Source organism: Scyliorhinus canicula, chromosome 2 (assembly GCF_902713615.1).
Source record: "Scyliorhinus canicula chromosome 2, sScyCan1.1, whole genome shotgun sequence".
Lineage (NCBI taxonomy): Eukaryota > Metazoa > Chordata > Chondrichthyes > Carcharhiniformes > Scyliorhinidae > Scyliorhinus > Scyliorhinus canicula.
The window spans coordinates 261,789,787-261,812,770 of NC_052147.1; positions in this window are offsets into that span (position 1 = coordinate 261,789,787).

Genomic DNA, 22,984 nt, shown 5'->3' on the forward strand with positions numbered 1-22,984 from the left:
CATCTTTGGGTTGTGGGGGCGAAACCCACGAAGACACGGGGAGAATGTGCAAACTCCACACGGACAGTGACCCAAAGCTGGGATCGAACCTGGGACCTCAGTGCCGTGAGGCAACTCTGCTAACCACTAGGCCACCGTGCTGCCCAGGCCAGGCTAGGTTTGTGTCTGATGGAGTTTCAAAGAGTGAGAGGCGACTTGTTTGAAACATGTAAGCTCCTGAGGAGTGTTGGCAGTGTTGATGTGGAAAGAATGTTTCCTCTTGTGAGAGAATCTAGAAATCAGGCTGCCGTTTAAAAATAAATCGTAGCCCATTTCGTGCAGGAATCCTCTCAGAGGATTGTGACTCTTTGGAACTCTCTTCCTCAAAGAGCATTGTGGGAGCAGAGTCTTTGCGTACTTTTAATGCAGACCTAGATAGATTCCTGATGAGCAAGAGGGTGAAAGGTTAACAGGGATAGGCTGGGATAGGCAGGGATAAGCAGGAATGAGATCGGCCAGGATCTCATTGATTGGTGGAGCAGGTTCGACCGAGCGAGTGGCTAACTCCTGCTCCTGATTCCTATGTTTGTATGTATTGAATTCCCCTCACAAAAAATCATTTATAGGCCCGTAACTTCCTGCATGATTTGTGACTTAAGATGCTGGTGGGCCGCACATGCATGGCACGACGACCCGGAAGTACGGGCATGCAGGCATGCGCACTGGAAGCGTTTAAACACCTGTCCGGTTTTTTTTTTTGACAGCTTAAATTCCTGCACCGATGAATGAAAAATCCAGCTACAGATTGGGCCACTTATCCGGATATTTGGTGTCTTTTTACATCTTTTTATATATTTTTTAATGTTGTATATTATTATTGTTTAGTATTTATAAATATGGTTAAAATGCAAATAAAATGAAAGGAAGATACATTTTAATTTTTTTTAAACTTTGGTTCGTCATGAGGCTGTTAATTCCATTAAAGGAACTATAATGGATAGAATGCGGTGATCACGCTCTAATGGGTATGATTGTCCACCTAAGACACTCAGTGTTACTGCCCATGGGTTCTGTGGGTCCTTGCATGGCTGATGAGCCTGATCCTAGAGACAATTCTTCAATCACTGACTTGGAGTTTCCAAAAGGTGGCATCGGTCCTTGGGCGCTAAGTCATGGGGTATTCCTTTCTCAGGCTCTTTTTCCTGGCCTCCTCTTGCCATCGAGTGTTCTTGAAGAATGACCACCCTACAATCAGGAGGTTCCTCCAAGTATGACTCTTCTGAGCAAAGGTCGCTCAGGCCTTGATGTCTGTATTCCAATTCTTGAGGTAAACCTACAAGGTGTCTGTGAAGAGCTTCTTTTGTTCTTTCTTGAGCTGAGTGAAGAAGATTTGCATTGGCAATCAGGACTCTGACATCCTAAGCATATGAGAGGCCTAGCGGAGTTGGTTTCGGATGATCATGGCCTTGATGCTGCTGCTATTGACTCCTTTAAGGACACTAATGTTAGCACACCTGTCCTCCTCTGATTCAGAACTAAAGCATTATTGCTCGTTTTACTGGAGTGTGATTAACACGCCTCCGTTTAAAGGCCGTGTGCTTAACACTACTATGGCTCTGTATGTGTAATTAAGCTCGGAGTCGCCAGGTGCCGTATTGAGACACCGTCACAAGTATATCAAGGTCAGGTTCAAAGTAATAAATCTGTACACCGATTAGTAAGTCCAAACGATTGGTGTTTATCAAGAGGCAATTTAGCATGGCCAATCCACCTACTCTGCACATCTTTGGGTTGTGGGGGCGAAACCCACGCAGACACGGGGAGAATGTGCAAACTCCACACGGACAGTGACCCAAAGCTGGGATCGAACCTGGGACCTCAGTGCCGTGAGGCAACTCTGCTAACCAGTAGGCCACTGTGCTGCCCAGGCCAGGCTAGGTTTGTGTCTGATGGAGTTTCGAAGAGTGAGAGGCGACTTGTTTGAAACATGTAAGCTCCTGAGGAGTGTTGGCAGTGTTGATGTGGAAAGAATGTTTCCTCTTGTGAGAGAATCTAGAAATCAGGCTGCCGTTTAAAAATAAATCGTAGCCCATTTCGTGCAGGAATCCTAGCTAAAGAGACTAACTTACTTCTAATACTAAACAACTAAATACTTATCTAGACAGGAACAGGCAAGGTCCGGGAACAAGGCCTTCGTCCCGTTCTTGGTCTGCAACTCTCTGAATCGTAAAGTTGTCAAGATCTAGCAAGGTCTGGATCACGTAGCGATCGTTGTATTGGCACTTACAGTTCGATGGCTGATGGCTCAACGGCTGGTGATGAAACTGGAGTCAGGATGCGATGTAACAAACAACAAACTCGGGTCGGAGTAAGCAAGCAGTCCTGAGCTGGAGCAAATGCAGCAGCAGATCTGGGCCGGAGCAAAACAGATCTGGGCCGGAGCAAACAGACCGAACCATGTGCGGGACCTACTCTTATAGGTCCTAGAAGTCCGTGCCCCTTGGGGCTGGTTCTTTCACCTGCTAGGTATCGATTGGGTCTTTCCCAATCGATATCTTTCAAACTCCCCAATCTGAGGGTCGTTCCTCGATGGGTGGGGCGGTCCCTACGGCTCTTTGTGTTGGTTGCTTTGGCGCCATTCTGTCTGGGCGTCTATGGAAATGTATCCATTGATCCTTAAATGTTTCTATTGTCCGGGGTCTGGATCTGGATCACCTCATTACTATGCAGATCTGTTTCCCATTTGCACCTTTGGCTGAAACTCTGCACCTGGCCAGAAACTGGTTTCTGTACGTGCAGAATGCAAAACAGTCTTCTGCAAGCTGTTTGTCCTCACTATGACTGTTTTCCCTGCAGTCTTAGCAGTTCTCCATTTTGTAGCCCAGTGTCCATCTTAGATGGCTACATCATATTTGATATTTGCAATGTATTTTGAGCTGAGTTATTTATGAGTCTCCCTGATGTAATGTTCATCCTTAGAAGCCTCAGTGATTACTTCAAATGGTTTAACAAAGTTTAATGTTTTAGTTGATATATGCAAGCCTCCTGTAAGCTAATGTGAACTATTTGTCTGACAGGTATTGCAGTGAATCAATCACCCACCCCTAAGAGTGTACTGCCAAACGACATCGCAAAATGATGTCAAAGGAAATGTGCATCAGGACACAGCAGCTGCTGCTTTCGGATGTTGAGCTTGTCAATTAACAATTGTCAAAACCCTCCCTCCCCCCCCCCTTTCCTTGCCTCACCTTCCCCCTCCACTTTATAAATAGATGGAACCGTTGTGTTTCAGTGAGAAAATATATTTTATTGCAAGAAATTTGGAAAAGTTGAGGTAGTTTTATGTCATTGTTCAGCTAATAATGTTAAACGTTAAGTTAAATAGTTTCAAAGTATTGTATTTGTAAAATTATTTTTGTCAATAACTGTTTTACATTGAACTTTCCAAGCTTCTACAAATGTCTTCCTGAAACATCAGACCGCAACATTCTTAACTGAGATAATTATAAATGAATAATTTGATTGAAGTAAATGAGGCAGAAACATATTTAACATGAGTAACACAGTGACAGACTAGTTAGCACTGCTGCCTGACAACACCAGGGACTCATGTTCAATTTGGACCTGCCACAGTCCAAAGATGTGCAGGTTAGGTGGATTAGTCTTGCTAAATTCCCCTTTAGTGTCCAAAGTTTAGGTAGGGTTATGGGGATAGAGTGTGGGTGTGGGCCTGGTTAGGTTGCTCTTTCTGAGTGTCAGTGCAGACTTGTTGGGCCGAATGGTTTTCTTCTGAACTGCAGTGATTCTATAAACACTAATCAAAAAAAAATCAGATGTTACAAGGACAGAGACAGCAAAAAAACCCTGAGGTGCTTTTAAAATCTTATGACCATAATTTTAATTAAAACATACGAACATTTTTAAGCTCACCACATGTAAAGTTATATAATAATATAGTGCAGATTTAAATAGTTTCACGCATTTAAAACAAATAACCAAACCTATGTTCACTCATAAAATCATATTTAATCATAAAAAAGTAAAAATTAAAAGTTACTTTAAAAGAAATAACCACAATAGTGATGCCTGTTTGAAAGAAAGAGTAAAGATGTGTTTTTAAAAAAGTCGACTTACCTTAAAAACACTTGTTCAAAAGTTACCTGTTATTTTCTATCTAAATCTATTTTTTAAATGCGTGCCCTCAATGGGCGGTCCAAGCTGGCAGCATCGAAAGGGGGTAGGGCGGCATTCCTCCTGCGCTGTGCTTGAGCCTGCACAGAACGAGGCGCTGGAGACCCCAGGCTGCCGAAGGGAACAGAAAGTTCATTGCATCATCGAAGCGGAGGTAAGTGCACACACTTCGCTTGTAAAATCGGCGGCCCATGGCTTATAGAATTTACAGTGCAGAAGGAGGCCATTCGGCCATCGAGTCTGCACCGGCCCTTGGAAAGAGCATCCTGCCTAAGTCTACGTCTCCACCCTCTCCGCGTAGCCCAGTAACCCCACCCAATCTCTTTTTGGACACTAAGGGCAATTTAGCATGGCCGATCCACTCAACCTGCACATCTTTAGACTGTGGGAGGAAACTGGAGCACTCGGAGGAAACCCACGCAGACACGGGGAGAACGTGCAAACTCCGCAGAGACAGTGACCCAAGCCGGGAATCGAACCTGGGACCCTGGATCTGTGAAGCAACTGCGCTAACCACTGTGCTACTGTGTCACCTCTAACAGGTAGTTTCGGGCCAATATGCCCAGGGGCTGGTTTAGCTCACTCGGCTAAATCGCTCGCTTAGCCTCGATCCCGTACCAGCCTCCCCGGACAGGCGCCGGAATGTGGCGACTAGGGGTTTTTCACAGTAACTTCATTGAAGCCTACTCGCGACAATAAGCGATTTTCATTTCATTTTCATTTCATTTTCATTTTCATATTCCATTAGCCCTATTAATTACTTGCATGATAATCTTCTATGATTCATGCACCATGCCACCCAAATCCCTCTGCAATCTCTCACCATTTAGATTATATGCTTTTTATTCTTCCTGATAAATTAACAGTTTCAGATTTTCCCATATTATGCATCATTTGCCAGATGACCTAACCTATCTATATCCCATTGTGTCCTTCTGATGTCCTCTTTTACATCTTACTTTCCTTTTTTTAAAAAAAACTTTTTTTCCAATTAAGAGGCAATTTAACGTGTTCAATCCACCTACCTTGCACCTCTTTGGGTTGTGGGGGTGAAACCCACGCAAACACGGGGAGAATGTGCAAACTCCACACGGACAAGTAACCCAGAGCCGGGATCGAACCTGGGACCTCGGCGCCGTGAGACTGCAGTGCTACCACTGCGCCACCGTGCTGCCCGACATCTTACTTTCCGAATTAATCCTACACGAGAACATAATTTCTATGATTTGGGTGTAAACTTTCGTCTTTAAAGCTGGCTATGGCTTGCTGGTAGTATTCTTGCCACTACTATAAGATTATGAGCTCACATCCCGGGCGGGATTCTGTGATCCTGAGGGTTTCTCGACGGCGTCAACACGGCCTCAGGATCAGAAATTCTGGCCCCTACAGGGGGCCAGCATGGCACTGGGGCGGTTCATAAGAACATAATAAAAACATAAGAACTAGGAGCAGGAGTATGCCATCTGGCCCCTCGAGCCTGCTCCACCATTCAATGAGATCATGGCTGATCTTTTGTAGACTCAGCTCCACTTTCCGGCCCGAACACCATAGCCCTTAATCCCTTTATTCTTCAAAAAACTATCTATCTTTACCTTAAAAACATTTAATGAAGGAGCCTCAACTGCTTCCCTAGGCAAGGAATTCCATAGATTCACAACCCTTTGGGTGAAGAAGTTCCTCCTAAACTCAGTCCTAAATCTACTTCCCCTTATTTTGAGGCTATGCCCCCTAGTTCTGCTTTCACCCGCCAGTGGAAACAACCTGCCCGCATCTATTCCCTTCATAATTTTATATGTTTCTATAAGATCCCCCCTCATCCTTCTAAATTCCAACGAGTACAGTCCCAGACTACTCAACCTCTCCTCGTAATCCAACCCCTTCAGCTCTGGGATTAACCTAGTGAATCTCCTCTGCACACCCTCCAGTGCCAGTACGTCCGTTCTCAAGTAAGGAGACCAAAACTGAACACAATACTCCAGGTGTGGCCTCACTAACACCTTATACAATTGCAGCATAACCTCCCTAGTCTTAAACTCCATCCCTCTAGCAATGAAGGACAAAATTCCATTTGCCTTCTTAATCACCTGTTGCATCTATAAACCAACTTTCTGTGACTCATGCACTAGCCTCACTAGGTTCACGCCACTCCAGCTGCTGATCCCGGCATCAAATGTGTGCCACGGGATCCACGCATGCGCCGTGGCACCAGTGCCAACGCGCGTATGCGCAGTGGCTTCCTTCAACGCGCCGACCCCGACGCAACATGGCACACGTCTACAAGGGTCGGCGCGGAGGAAAGCAGGCCCCCAGCCAGAGGGGGGGGCCAGCCCGCCAATTGGTGGGCCCTGATTGCGGGCCAGGCCACATCGGAGGCCCCCCGGGGTCGGATCCGCGCTCCCCCCTCGCACAGACTGCACCCCCGACCCTTCCACGCCGAATTCCCGCCGGCTGAGAGCAGGTGTGGACGGCGCTGGCGGGACTCGGCTTTTTACGACGGCTGCTCAGCCCATCCGTGTAGAGCGGCCCCCGATCACGCCGGCACCAATGGCACCAATTAATCACGTGCCGGCGTCTGGGCGGCGTGGTGCGATTTGCACCGGTCGCGGGAATTCTCAGGCCCGGCCCCAGGCTGAGAGAATCCTGCCACGCATTACAAACATCTGGGCAGAATATAGGCTGAATTTACAGTGCAGTTTCAAGGCTGTGCTGCCCTGTCTGAGGTGCTGTCGTTTGGTTAAGACATCAGCCCTTCAGTTCTTTCCATCAGTTGTTGGGAAAACCATGTCTTTTTTTGAAAGTTATTGGTCTCTATGTTAACTGTAACACTGGAGAGGGAAAAGGACTTATCATTTCAGGTCAATGACCTTTCATTTAAAGGCACATTATCTGGTCAAAATCAACGTGTTGTCACGGTACCTTGTTGTGCACAAATCGGTTCCCACATTTCCAATATTAGATTAGTGCACTGCATTTCAAACTTAGTTAATTGGCTGTAAAGTACTTGGAGATGTGCTGAGGTCAAAGTGATAATAATCCTCGCCCCCTTCTGGGACTATTTCAGGTCAAGAATAATCATTGGATAATTGCTGCCACTTCCAGTTTACAAAGGCAGGCCTCAGAGACAAATCAAATGGGTTGAAGAACTGATCCAGTTTTTCCAAAGGAAAAGAACCACCAGAGAATATTACCATCATCCGGATAGTCTGTTTAACAAGTTTTAGCTAGATTATAGCAATCTGGATGATATAAGGGTCCAGTTATTTCTTCTCAATAATGTACTGCGCTACTGAAGAATGTGCGGATACGGGTTCTTGATTTTGGAACTAAATGTGTAAAGGAGACAATATATGTTTAAAATTACATAAAATTTTATTAAATGATCGAACTTTCAATTCAATCGTTAGATCTCACAAGGTGTACCGAGGCCGTTAATTCTCGCGAGAGGCCTCTCGTGAAATGTAAGAGCCTCGTCGTACCCGGGTCAGGTGGTGCGATGAGGCCGGTAGATCATGGTCACTGTGTTACACTAACATCAGATTTGCAAAAACTGACATTAGACACATAATAATTCACAAACAGCTCTTTTTCTCATTACCTGCCCTACTCTCCTGCTAGAACCTTTTTGGTGTCAAGTTGAGTGGCATGCAAGCACACCGTGTCCTATTTACATGCATGGCACAGGATATGGAATAAACCTGTCAGATATACCACATTCCAGTTTAATCCATTCTCCATTATGTCCCCTGTGAGTTTTCTTACACTCTAACCCTGAAATTCCACTGTCAAACCCTTCAGTGATGTTCATGACTGGATCCCACAGGACATGACACGCTGCCAGCACTCAAAGAGATCATCTGCATAAAGTGCATTTTTAGTTGGGCAATGAAAAAGGGATGTGTTTGAATATGTCAGGGAATGATTGTGACTGATGATTCTGTCTCCTTGCAGTGAAATTTATGCACTCATTAATGACAGTTCAAGTCATTAAACGTCAGTAGTTATGCCTTATAAAAACCCATAGTAATTGGCACTACTATCGATGACAGCAGCAAAATTAAATAACACTTTACAGCCTGGACAGTGTAATCATAGATATCATCAATGCTTTATTTTTCCCGGCATTTAGACTTCGAATGTTTCTAGACAGGCTTCAAAGGGCAATTCCCTGATGGTACACTCAGGGGGCAGGATAACCTATTCCAAGCACACACGTTGCAAAATTGAACCAGTAAGCTTGAACTCGGACATCACGGCTGCGAGAATCCCTGGGTGGGCTGCGAGAATCGCGTCCCACCGCCCTGACGCCGGCTTCCCCGTTCTCCGGCGGCCATTCTCGGGCACCCACAGGATTCCGTTCGCACCGGTCAGGGGCTGTTGGCAGCAGGCGCCCCCCCCCCCCCCCCCCCCCGCGATTCTCCGGGCCCCGATGGGCCGAGTGGCTGACGGCGAGACCTGGAAGGTGAGTCTGCGGGGGCCGTCCTGGAGGGGAGAGGGAGTATCCGATCGGAGGGGGGGGGGGGGGACATGGTAGCCTGGCCCACGATCGGGCCAGGCGGGCTGGTTCCGTGGGGCCCTATTTTACTCCGCGCCGGGCCCCTTTAGGGCTCCGCCATATTGCCCGTGGGCCGGCGCGGAGAAGGGAACCCCCACACATGTACGGAAATACACCGGCCGTAGCACGCATGCGTGGAAATGCGGCAGCAGTTCTGCGCATGCGCGAATTTGTGCTGGCTGGAGCTGCAGGGGCCATTCAAGCACCAACCTAGCCCCCGAGGAAGGGGAGCATTCCCCACTATCGGGGACCGTTGACGCCGGAATGGTTGGCGCAGCTTTTCACGCCGACATGGGGATATAGCCCCATTATTGGAGAATCCCGCCCAATATGTTCCGAATTCCATGACAATGAAGTGAACATGTTTTGGAAGCCACACGTGAGAGTGAGGGCCTCATCACACCAGCAGATTGTGGATAAATATGGTGCAACCACACCAATAATGAATGTTCTGTATTTTCGGATTCGGTGAACATTGCTCATCCATTTCTCATTGACCTTGCTGGTGACTACCAAATACTGGCATTACTGACACTAACGGTTGCAACTGCACAGCACCAAGCGAACATCAATGAGTGATGGATCAGTTCATTTTATTCATTCGTGGGATATGAGTATCGCTGGCTAGGCAACATTCATTGCACATCGTTAATTCCCCTACCAACAGCGGTGGTGAACTGCCTTCTTGAACCGCTGCAGCCAATGTTGTGTAGGTACACCCATAAAGCTGTTATGGAGGGAGTTCCAGGTTTTTGACCCAGGGACAGTGGAGGAATAGTGATATGGTTCCAAGTCAGAATAGGGGGTGGCTTGGGGAGGAACTTTGAGGTGGTCGGGTTCCCATGAATCTATTGCACTTATCCTTCCAGCTGGTAGTGGCTGTGGGTTTAGAAAGTGCTGTCACAGGAGCCTTGGTGAGTTCCTGCTGTGCATCTTGTAGATGGTGCACAGTACTGCCACTGTCAGTGATGGAGAGAGTGAATGTTTGTACAGAGGATGCCAATCCAGCGGGTTGCTTCGTCCTGGATGGCATCAAGCTTTCTGAGTGCTTTTGGAGCTGCACTCATTCAGGCAAGTGGAGAATATTCCATCGTACTCCTGATGGTGTTAGGAGGTGAATTACTCACAACAGGATTCCTGGCTTCTGACCAGCTCTTCCAACCATGGTATTTATATGGCTGTTCCAGTTCAGCTCTGGTCAATGATAAACCTAGGACATTCTATAGTAGGAGTGTCGATGATGGTAATGCCAAGGGACAGTGGTAAAATTCATTCTTGTAGGAGAAGGACTAGCCTCGCACTTGTGTGGTACAAATAGCTTGGTCTACGGTGGTATTACAGACGGACATTGAAGTCCACCACACATAGTATATTCTGTGCCCTTGCCACCCTCAGTGCTTCCTCCGAGTGGTGTTCAACATTAACTGAATCATCAGCTGAGGGTCATGGGTGCGGTGCCTGATAATCAACAGGAGGGTTTCTTGCCCATGTTTAGCCTGATACCGTGAGACTTCATGGGGTCCAAAGTAATTATTGAGGACTCCCAGGGCATCTCCCTCCTGACACAGTACCACTGTGCCGTCGCCACCTCTGCTGGGCTAGTCCTGATGGTGGGAAAGGACATACTCAGGGATGGTAATGATGGTGACTGGGTCTGTAAGATATGATCCTGTGAATTGCTTGACTAGCTTGTGCAACAACTCTCCCCGTTTTAGCATGAGCCCCCAGATTTTAGGGCTTTTCAGGGCCAACAAGGCTTTGTTGTTTCCGATGCCTAGGTCAATGTCGGGCGGTCCGTCCCTTACCATTCATTTAGTTTAGACTTTTTAACGGTTTGATAAGCCACTTCAAGGGTCAAAGCAAATTATGGCGGATGTTGGAATCTGAAACAAAAACATAAAATACTGGACACTCTCAGCAACTGTGGAGAGAGAAGGGAGCAATGTTTCGAGCTGGGATGACTCTTTGTCAAAGATCATTTAAGAGTCAACCACATTGCTGTGGATCTGGAGACACATGTCAGTGAAGGACAGCCTATTTCCTTCCTTAAGGGACATTAGTGAACTGGATGAGTTTTTACAACCATGGTTTAATGGCCATGATTAGATTTTTAACTCCAGATTTTTATTGAATTCAAATTCACCACCAGCCTTGGTTGGATTTTAGCCCATGTCCCAGAGAGCCCTTGGTTCTCTGGTCCAGTGACAATAATGCTAAGTCACCACATCCACCTTCTTTTTAAATTTGCATTGGTTGAGATGGAACACTGGTCAAATTTCCTACTTTACCTTGAATCGAACCATTGGATCTTTCATGGCTCTCTGAGCAACAATTTTGATTCAACATCTTACCTAGAGGGTAGAACTTTCCAACAATGCTTCCACAATGTTAGATAATGTAAGCTTACCTTAGATTACGAGTTTAGTCCCTGCAGTGGGTGAAAAACCCTTTGGCCCATGTTTATTGTTTGTACAAATCCCTCATGAACCAATGCAGAGCAAAGTTTTTATCTTTTGTCACAAGGTCTCCAGCATTTATTGCTCATGAAAGAGATACATACTAACATCATGTTAATTGTTAGCTGTAGCTCATTGGTAGCACTCTCACCTCGGTGGCAGAATGGCGTGGGTTGAATTCCATTCCAGAGCACAATATGGAAGTGACACCCCAGGACAGCAGTTGAGGCAGTGCGGATTGTTGGAGATGGCACCTGTCACTCAAGTGGACATCATAGATTACATGTTAAGAACAAAATAAATATGAGTAGGTAATACAATCCCAGACCAGACCCCAACAGTGGCTAGGATACTGGACCAAAACCCTAGGGCGAAATTCTCCACCCCCCACGACGGGTGGGAGAATAGCGGGAGGGCCTTCCCGACATTTTTGCCGCCCTCCCGCTATTCTCCCCCCCCCCCCCCCCGCCGAAGTCCCGACCCGAATCGCTGCCGCCGTTTTTTTATCGATTCTCAGCTGTTAGATGGGCCGAAGTCCCAGCCCTTTCCGCCGTTTTTACGAACGGCAAACACACCTGGTCATGCCGTTCGTAAAAACGGCGTCACAAACTCGCTATTAATAACCATGGCACCGATTGGCATGGCCGTACCACGGCTGTGCCAAGGGTGCCATGGGCCCGCGATCGGTGGGCACTGATCGCGGGCAGCGGGCCCGATGCCCGCGCACTACTTGTCCTTCCGCCGCCCCGCAGTATCCATTCGCGGGGCGGCTGAGGGGCAACCCGGCCCGCGCATGCGCGGGTTTCGCGCAAAACGCGATGACGTCACCCGCGCATGCGCGGGTTGGAGTCTTCCAAACTGCGCATGCGCGGCTGACGTCATATGACGCGTCAGCCGGCGCTAACTCCGGCAAGCGGGCTGAACGATTTTCGTTAAGCCCGTCTTGCCGGAGCCTACGCCGTCGGGCTGCTAGCCCCGACCGGGGACCAGAATCGGTCCCCGGTCGGGAAGGGGCGCGCTGCCGTAAAACCCGCCCGGGTTTTACGCCAGCTTTACGATTTCTCCCGTTTTGGGAGAATCTCGCCCCTAGTATTTAGATTACGTGGAGAGAATGATTCTCTCCAGGATATTCCATGAAGAAATAGGGCTTGGGTATTTTTAAAGCAAAACTTTGTTATGAAGACATTAAACTTTTTTACTTCACACCCATAAAGAATAGCTTACAATTCCACCTTAAATACTATGGGCAGGATTCTCCATTGGTGGGATTCTCCACTTCGCCAGCAGTGCACTCATTCCCGCGGATTTCCTGATGGCACGGGGTGCCCACAATGGGAAACCCCATTGGCCAGCTGCCGGGATGGAGGATCCCGCTGTTGGTGGGGGCGGGCCGTACCAGAAAACGGGTGTAGAGGGATGGAAAATCCCACCCTACTACTCAGTTTCCTATTAAGCAACAAGAAAATAAACATACCACTCTCAATCTATCTTATTGTGGGAGACTGTGGACTCAGCATCAGGCAGATCAGAATTGAACTCGTCTCTCCAAAGTTTCTCCACAAAACTGCCTCTCGAAAGCTTTTCAAAATGTCTCTCGGCATTCCTTAGCTCCACCCAGCAATAACATCATCACCCCAAGCTGAAAAACAAATTCTCTCTGCAGGCTACAAAGCACATGAACTCCCCAGGGACTTTCCCAGTCAAACCACAGTCCATTAATCCTGACTGAAAAACACATTATTTTGTCAATTTCACCTTCTGGCTGCTAAAAGCCCTGCAAAACAGAATTCTTATTTTTTTTTAAAAAACATGACCACTGCAGTCAAACACAGTCTACCACCAGGCTTTTAACCCTTAAATTGTCCAATACGTACAATGTAATATTTCTAAAGTCTTCCAGTTGGCACAGCAGGAGCCAGCCTTTAACGCTGCTCATGCTTGATCTCCTCCCTCCGCTCCATTTTCCTGTACTATCCTCATAATACCTTAATAACATTAGTAATTAAAATGCTATCAATCTCTTTCATGTTCATAGCCAATGACGGAGCATCCCTAGTCCTCTGTGACATGAGACATCCTGAGGTCATGTTTGAGTCGTATCGTATACTGGTCCCCAGGTGGTCCCCACATTTGTTATTCTGGGTGAGGAGTGTTAAACTGATTCCCTTTCCTTATTCAACCCCCTCGGCAAGTCACAAAAAGATTAACTTAAAAAGGGTCCCTTCCATCATGGATACCTTTTCCCAGCCCCATATTTATATTTTTGTAGAAGCCAATTTAACCAACCTTTACAAGTTGAGGAAAGAGTGAGTTTGTTAGCTACTAAATGTGAGAAAATGATAAAGCACACGCACATACATTGACACAGGTCAGAGTTGAGTCCAAAAGTAAGTAAACAAAAATACATGACTCACCCGAGGAAGGAGCTGCGCTCCGAAAGCTAGTGATTCGAAACAAACCTGTTGGACTTTAACCTAGTGTTGTCAGACTTCTTACCGTGCCCACCCCAGTCCAGCTCCGGCACCTCCACATCAAAAATATATGAGTCAGTCCTTGATTCATTCATGAAGAGTAGATGGCGGAATATTACAGCCGTTGCAATTTGTGATTCCAGTAAGGTGAATAGTCAGTTTCAATATTCCAGTTTTCTGCAATTCGCCTGCGCATTTTTCTACCTACCTCAGAGTAGGAGGGACAGCTGCTGTCTTTCCTCTTCCGTTGCACCCGCTGACACACCCAGCACTAGTCCCTGCTGACCACATTTAGCAGCTAACTTTTAGCCCAGCCTTTGTAATATTCCTCGAATGTGAAAATCCAGAATCCAGCCTGGGCCATTGCTCACTTTTCCTCCTGAGATGATCATCAGCTCCCATTTTCTCCCTCGACTTTTATGCTCATTATTAAAACCACTGGTTTTACTTAAAAGTAGGGGCTGGTTTAGCTCACTCAGCTAAATCGCTGGCTTTTAAAGCAGACCAAGCAGGCCAGCAGCACGGTTCAATTCCCGTACCAGCCTCCCCGGACAGGCGCCGGAATGTGGCAACTAGGGACTTTTCACAGTAACTTCATTGAAGCCTACCTGTGACAATAAGCGGTTTTCATTTCATTTTTCTTTTCAAAAGATCAGTGCGATCATACCTAGTTCAGGGGTTTTTCCTCCGCCATCATGACAGTCTCGCACACACACTTTTCTCCTCCACTTTGGGAAATATTGGAAACATTTTAGAAAGAGAAGCAGGCTGGCTATCAACCCGTTGAACTTAAATCATAGAATTTACAATGCAGAAGGAGGCCACTCGGCCCATCGAGTCTGCACCGGCTCTTGGAAAGAGCACCCTACCCGAGGTCAACACCTCCACCCTATCCCCATAACCCAGTGACCCCACCCAACACTAAGGGCAATTTTGGACACTAAGGGAAATTTATCATGGCCAATCCACCCAACCTGCACATCTTTGGACTGTGGGAGGAAACCGGAGCACCCGGAGGAAACCCACGCACACACAGGGAGGATGTGCAGACTCCACACAGACAGTGACCCAAGCCGGGAATCGAACCTGGGACCCTGGAGCTGTGAAGCAATTGCGCTATCCACAATGCTATCATGCTGCCCTTGTGTTATGGCTGCTTCTTCCATGGCCAACAGGTCCTGGAGCAATACCTTAAACCGGAGCATCTGTCTTGGAGGAACCACGCCATTTGCTGAGCCACAAGACATCTGACATCGTAAAACTGGATGCGCTTTCATTTCCTTGCAACATCATGGAGCTCAAGATCCTGAAATTGTTCTTATTGCTTTTCTTGATAGGGTCCAAAACAAAGGTAGCATATTGAAGCACATGCTGCCTTTTCTTTGATGATCTGTATAATGTCAGAATTATCTGCTGTGCCCGATAAACTACCAGCAAGGTGGACATTGAGAGTTGAAAGATTAAAGGAATCACTCTGGACTTCGAACAATAAAAAAAAAATTTCCATCCTCTAAGGGTACTAACTGAGTACCCACTTCAACGCATTGGACAGGTAATAGTTTACATAGCACATGGGGAGGCAATAGCAACAGAAAGCATTTTGTCTTATTCATGTTTTAAAAATGCAGTATTGTTAAGAAGTACTGCTTTAACTGTTTATTGGTTACACGTACATACATATCGGTGAAACATAATTGCAAAACTATTGTTGCATTTGTCCTGCATATTTGTCATATTAATATTTCAGAGAAATAAAAAATATCAGACATCTGTACTGCCACGGTGTGTATTCGCCACACTGTGTAATAGTTAAATAATAATTGCCATTCAATAGCATTACCAGCACTTATTCCCTCACTATTAACATCTTGGGGGGTTACCATTGACCAGAAGTGAAACAGAACCAGCCATATGAATACTGTGGCTAGAAGACCACAACGGAGGCTGGAATTCTGCAGAGAGTAACTCACCTCCTGACTCGTAAAAGCCTACCCACGATCGACAAGGCACAAGTCAGGGGTGTAATGGAATACTGCCCAATTGCCTGGATGAGTGTAGCTCTAACAACACCAATAAGCTTGATATGATCCAAGACAAACCAGCTCACTTGATTTGCTCCCCATCCATGACCATCACCATTTACCTCCTCCACCACTGATGCACAGTGGCAGCAGGTTGTACCATATACAAAATTCCCCGCAAGATCTCACCAAGGCACCATATACAGCACCTTCCAAACCCACAACCTCTACCATCTAGATGGAAAAGGACAGCAGACACAAAGGCACACCACAACCTGGAAGTTTTCCTCCAAACCACTTACATCCTGACTTGGAAATATATCGCTGTTCCTTCACTGTCACTGGGCCAAAATCCTGGAAATCCCTTTCCAAAGGCACTGTGGGTGTCCCTACACCACATGGGTGTTAGTGGTTCAAGAAGGCAGCTCACCACCACCTTCTTCTGGACAATTGAGGAGGGAAATCAATACTGGCTCAGCTCGTGATCCCAATATCCTAGAAATGAAGACAAAACAAAAATGCCATTTCACAATCCTTTAGCCATCTATTGAAGTGCAGATCATGCATAGGACCATAAGAAAAGGAAAAGGTCATTTAATCCCTTGAGTGTGTTTTGACATTTCATTAGAAAGCCATAGAAAGCATCCTAGCATCCTATCCTATCTGGCTGCATCACAGCCTGGTATGGCTGCTCGGCCCAGAACCACAAGAAACTTCAGAGAGTCATGAACACTGCCCAGTCCATCACACGAACCTGACTCCCATCCATTGAGTGCATCTACACCTCCCGCTTCCTCACTCTTCCAACTTCTTCCATCGGACAGGTGATACAAAAGTCTGAGAACACACACGAACAGACTCAAAAACAGCTTCTTCCCCGCTGTTACCAGACTCTTAGATGACCCTCTTATGGACTGACCTCATTAACACTATACACTGTATGCTTCATCCGATGCCGGTGCTTATCCAAAGATGTGCGGGTTAGGTGGATTGGCCATGCTAAAATTGCCCGTAGTGTCGGGCCTCACGGTAGCATGGTGGTTAGCATCAATGCTTCACAGCTCCAGGGTCCCAGGTTTGATTCTCGGCTGGGTCACTGTCTGTGTGGAGTCTGCACGTCCTCCCCGTGTGTGCGTGGGTTTCCTCTGGGTGCTCCGGTTTCCTCCCACAGTCCAAAGATGTGTGGGTTAGGTGGATTGGCCATGCTAAAATTGCCCGTAGTGTAAGGTTAATGGGGGGATTGTTGGGTTATGGGTATACGGGTTACGTGGGTTTAAGTAGGGTGATCATTGTTTGGCACAACATGAAGGGCCTGTTCTGTGCTGTGCTGTTCTATGTTCTATGTTATGTAGTTATATTGTATATCTTGTGTTGCCCTAATATGTATTTTCTTTTATTCCCTTTTCTTCCCATGTACTTAATGATCTGTTGAGCTGCTTGCAGGAAAATACTTTTCACTGTACCTCGGTACAAGTGACAATAAACAAATCCAATCCAATAGATTATAACTTGTCTGTGATCTAATTCCATTTGCCCACTTTTGCCCCATATTCCTTACTATCTTTGGTTAACAAAAATGTATCAATTACCTGGCCAGTTTCTTCCCCAAAGGACATGAGTGAACCAGACTGACTTTTCCGGCAATTGGTGATAGTTCCACGAATTTCTGCTTTATTAATTAAATTTAAATTCCACTTGCAGCTATGGTGGGATTTGAACCCATGTTACCAGAGCATTAACCTGAGCCTCTAGATTACTCGTCCAGTGATGCTATTGCCATGCTACCATCTCCCCCCAAATATTTAAATGGTGTCAGTAAAGGACAGCCTGTCGTTCGGGGAAGAGAGGAAGGCCAAGGCTAGATCTTTGAGGGACCCGAGTGGAATGATAGGAAGTTGGGAAGAGGAGTCTTTCCTGATGATTCTCTGACGACAATGGAATAATTAAAAGTGAGACAAACTGATGGTAATCCCATCAAACTGGGCATTAGAGAAGAGGCCATGGAGGAGGATGTACTGGTCAGCCACATCAAACATTGTTTAGCATTAATAATGGATGAAAGGGGATAATCCACCACAGTCGCAATCACCCAAGGTGTCATTTGTATCTTTGGTTAGGGCCATTTCACTTCTGTAAAGACAGAAACCTGTTTGGAAAGCATTAAAGAGGGAGAATGCAAAGGAGATGGTCACAGGTTTCGAAGGGAAGGATGTATTCAAGAACCTAGGAGAGGAGAGAGAAATTTGAGATGGGGTTTAAGATTGGTACAATCGCGGACCAGACCCCAACAATGACTAGGATAGGGGGCAGAAAACTCAATATTTTATTTTACTTTAGTAAGACTGTGAGGAAAAAGAACTCCCCTCCAGTTGTGACTTCACACACCAATAGGGATATGGTATATTAAAACACACATTATTACTAAACAAGTATGGCCAGTTTTAGTATCACAAAGAAAATATCTTACCCCTCAAACAGTGCTTGATATTACAATAAAAACAATATCCTTATGCCATCTCTATTTCCACTTAAACAAACCCATTTCAGATCAACATTCACTTTTAAATACAGTTGGCAGACCCATGCATACTTGCTTAAGAGATGTTAATTGAGACTGTTTTAAGAGATTAACTGAACCCTGTCAGAACAATGCAGGATCTCTCACTGAATTCTTCAGAAACTGTCTTCATGGTTTGACCTCCAGGAACCAACTGAACAATCTCTGCTTCTCCGCTAAAATGCCTGGGACTCTCACTCCCCCATTAGTTACATCATCTTACCAAGCTGAACACTGTCTCCAACAATCTGCTCCCCAAGGACCCCTCTTAACACAAACAAAAATCCATTGACCCAAGCTTTTATGATGCTTTAATTGCACCTCTCGTCCCAAAAAGCATAGCTGTCTTTCAAACTAGGATTTCTTATCAAAACATGAGCAGTCACATACTAACTCAGGCTTTTAACCTTTACTGAAGTAAATACATACAATACAATATATCTGAAAGATGCAGCATTGCATTGTGCATCTCATGAACAATACTATTTTTGGTTTTCCTTCCAGCTTCCTTTTCAGAGGTTTTTGAAATGGAATGGTCACACCAAATGCCACAAGACTCATTCCTATCATTTTACCATTCTTAAACGAGAAAACGCCCACATTTCTGCCTGTCAGATACTGGACGTTCTTCAAAGCATACCATTTCTCCACGTCAATGAAGATAAAAACATGTTCACCCCAAAGGTCTATGGTTCCACTTGGTACTTTGCACCATTTGTTTGCCATTATCGGAACAATCGAGGAAGAAAGAGAATCCAGGAAATACCTCGAGCCCTCTCGCAGCTGTTGCTTATTACTTCAGCAGAATATTACAGCGACTTTATTGTGCAAAAGCTGGATTCAATTAGTGCAGAAAAATGACGGGCTGCACATAAACGAGTTGACGTATAGTTACAAATTTCAACACGAAAGAATTACAAGCAGATTTTTTTTTCTCCCCAAGTACGTAAAATCAGGCTAATGTCCACCTTTGGTATCCTAAAGCTATTTACCACATCTGGTGTATATTTATCGGAGAGCCGTATAGCCTGTTTTCACATTAAAAGCTTTGATTTAGGAGATATATTTGAATTGGCAGATTCAACTGGTTCTCTACATGTAATGGTTGCCTTGCTACGTTTATTGTTCTTTCCCCACCGTGACCAGTCCCTTAAGTAACTTTAGTGCTAATAGAATCCAGTTTACTTCTTAAATCTTTGCAATTTTCAGAATAAATGATAGCTTTAGCTGTTTGGCAAAGATGAAATCATGGTTGAAGCGGATCACATTTTAAAAAAGATTTAGATTTAGATTTATTGTCACGTGTACCGAGGTACAGTGAAAAGTGTTGTTGTGCTTACAGTCCATGCAGATCCCTCCGTACATGAAAAACAGGGGACATACAATAAATGCACAATGTAAATACATAGACATAGACATAGGGTAAAGCATGCGGAATATAGTGCTACAACTGTAGAGAAGATGTGCAGAAAGATAAGTTCAGTCCATAAGAAGGCCGTTCAGGAGTCCGGTAACAGGAGCTGTTTTGAATCGTTGAAAGAAAAATGAAAATGAAATGAAATGGAAATCGCTTATTGTCACAAGTAGGCTTCAAATGAAGTTACTGTGAAAAGCCCCTAGTCGCCACATTCCGGTGCCTGTTCGGGGAGGCTGGTACAGGAATTGAACTGTGCTGCTGGCCTGCCTTGGTCGGCTTTAAAAGCCAGCAATTTAGCCCTGTGTGCTAAACCAGCCCCTACGGATTGGTGCGTGTTCTTAAACTTTTGTATCTTCTGCCCGATGGAAGAGGTTGGAAGAGAGAATAACCCAGTTGGTAGGGGTCTTTGATTATGCTGCCCAGAGGTGTCGTGTTTATCCTTATGGATTGCGGTTTGTGGGTCAGGAAGACGAGGATCCAGTTGCAGATGGTGGATATGGGCCTGGCTGGGATTATGGTGTTGGAGATGGAGTTGTAGTCAGAACAGAAGAACAGGAGTCTGACGTAAGTGTCCTACGTCAAGTAGATCAGTCTTTTGCACACTCAGGCTCTACATACAAGTGGCAAGAGGACATTGTTGAGTTGCAGAACGATATTCAATGTTTGATACAATTTGAGGCGAGGTTTTAGCAGGCACAAAGTTAGAACCAGTCCCATGGGCCGTTAATTGGGAGTTTTCAAAGAGTTTGGATATAAGCAGAAAATAACACTACACCAGAATTTCTTTAATCAAATTTGTATCATAATACAAAGAAATTGACATTGGTATACTGATCTACTGATCTTGTTTCCCAAAACCTAGCCTGAAATTTCCCAAGAATCTTGATAGCAGAGGGCAGGAAACGAAACAGATGTAAACGAAAGGAAAATTGGCATAAGCAATCAGGGCTCGAGGAAAGTATGCCTTCTTTTAGTCTGACTTTATCCTGATGTTATGAAACTAAACATCTGTATATACATTAGAGCAGCATGTTTTCAAAACTTCAATTGTGGAAGATTTGCCCTTCTTCTTCAGAAAAGCAATCAGAAGATGTTGGGCTGAATTTTCCCAGCCCATTCTAAAAGAGCTATGAGATGGGAGAGCTGGTAGTATGGTGGAGCAAGCCACAGGGAGGGGAGCCCAGAGTCTTTGCCTCATCATGGCTTATTGTCAGCAATGACACTCTTAGCAGTGGGGCTGCCCATCAAAGGACCAATTCCGAAACCCAATGGTCCAATTATGTGCAACCTCCTGTCCCTGTAATTATTAATGCGAGCCTACTTATGACAATAAAGATTATTATAATTATACTTATTTTTCCCGCATTGGGAGGTCCCTTTGCCCCATGACTACCACAAATGGGAATACCACAAATCAAACCCTGGTGGCCTCCCAGTCAGCTCCCGGAGCCATCCTCGTTAATGGGATGTTCTTTGGTACACGGAGGTGCCCCTGGTGGCAATGGTAGGACCCGTACTAACTCGTCACTGCTGTAATTTCCCGCCCCCTCCCCCAGCCCCCACCCCCACTTCCTGTTAGGGCCAGCCTGTCTAGCCCTGCCTTCCTCAGAAATACCTCCATGTCTTCAAGTGCACCTCGGTATTGAGGCACCCACCCCTTCATAACACAATCTCTGCCACTGCTAGCGATGGCGTTGCTGCGGCTGTTACGGTCAACGGCTCGGAGGGGAGGGGGCAGAGGAAGGGAGTGGTTCGGACCTCTATCTTCAATTGGATGACACTGGCAAATGGCTGCCTCAGGGCCCTGCCACATACAGTAACGAGGGGGTATCATACTTGGAGTTGACAAAATTCAGCCTGCAGGAAATACTGTGGAGGACTCAGTGAGGAAAAATAAACATGGAGAGAAACATTGGTATAAAATCACCACTGTGAAGTTGTGAGTTTGGCTCCTGCAGTACTGAACTTTTTGGTAGTGTGCCCCCTGTTCAGAACTCCATAAATGCTGGAAACTTGCATTCTCTAATCTTTTCCATGGAGGAAAAACTACTTCAATGAGCCAAAAGAGAACAGGGCATAGCGCAGGGGAACTGTTGGGAAAATACAATACTGCGTGACTCTTAATCTGCTGTTTTTCTGAAAAAGCGAGGAAATCTCAGGCCATTGTTCTACATAAAGCAACTGGAAAAGTTGAAAAGAAATAGGTTGTCAAAATGGCTGAGAGGCACTTAAAATTCATCCGATAAAAATGGGCTCTGATCACCTCAGTAACGTCTGGAAATAGGTGTTGCACATGCCCTACATTTTAATGGGGCAACTCAGGAACGTAAGTCATCTTTACATCTGTTGATTGACGATCACTAGCACAAACTGAGGTATTGCTTTGACACACAGCTGGCACGCTTTCCTGTCTCTCGCTCCCCTTTTTTGAACTCTGGTTCTCTTTTAATTTGCACCGGTAATAAGATATGATAAAATGTGAGTAAATGCGGGGAATTTATTGCCTAGTTTGAAGAGGGTGCTGAAGGAGTAGTTCAAAGCTCGCCTGAACTTATTGAGCATGGCTCTGTGTCTGGTATTTATTTCTCTGAATGGTCTTGAAATAGCAAATGGTAATGTTAAAAGAGACTTTGGGAGTATTAGGGGACACAGAACATAGTAGGAGAGCATATCCTGAATCTGCGAGCCATGACATTCCAAAGGGAGTACCCAAGTGCAGGCGAGGAAAACTTCCTCTAACATGCTCGGTCACTGTGTAAAATAATAGACAAAACAAATTGACTGACACACTATGGAGGAGAACTTCCACACACTTGTTTCTCATCTAAAAATCCGGTGCCGAGTCTGGTGAATATTGTTGTGGGATGGTGGTTATAGTTTGATAGGTCTGGCCAAGTGTTTGTAGTCATATGTTGGTTAGACCTATTTACAAATATACAGTAAAGGATGCAAGGGAGGATCTCTCTCCATGCTTTGGTCTGCATGCAACTCTGTCCAACACGAAGCTGACCAATAGGTGCGAGTCATGTGCTCTCTTACATCACAGTGTGGGTGGTATTATACTTAATCCCATATTAACCCTCTATCTACCAGATCCTAATAATAATCTTTATTATTGTCACAAGTAGGCTTACTGCAATGAAGCCACTGTGAAAATCCCCTCATCACCACACTCCGGTGCCTGTTCGGGTACACTGAGGGAGAATTCAGAATGACCAATTCATCTAACAAGTACATCTTTCGGGACTTGTGGGAGGAAACTGGAGCACCTGGAGGAAGCCCACGGAGACACGGTGAGAATGTGCACACTCCGCACAGAGTGACCCAAGCCGGGAATCAA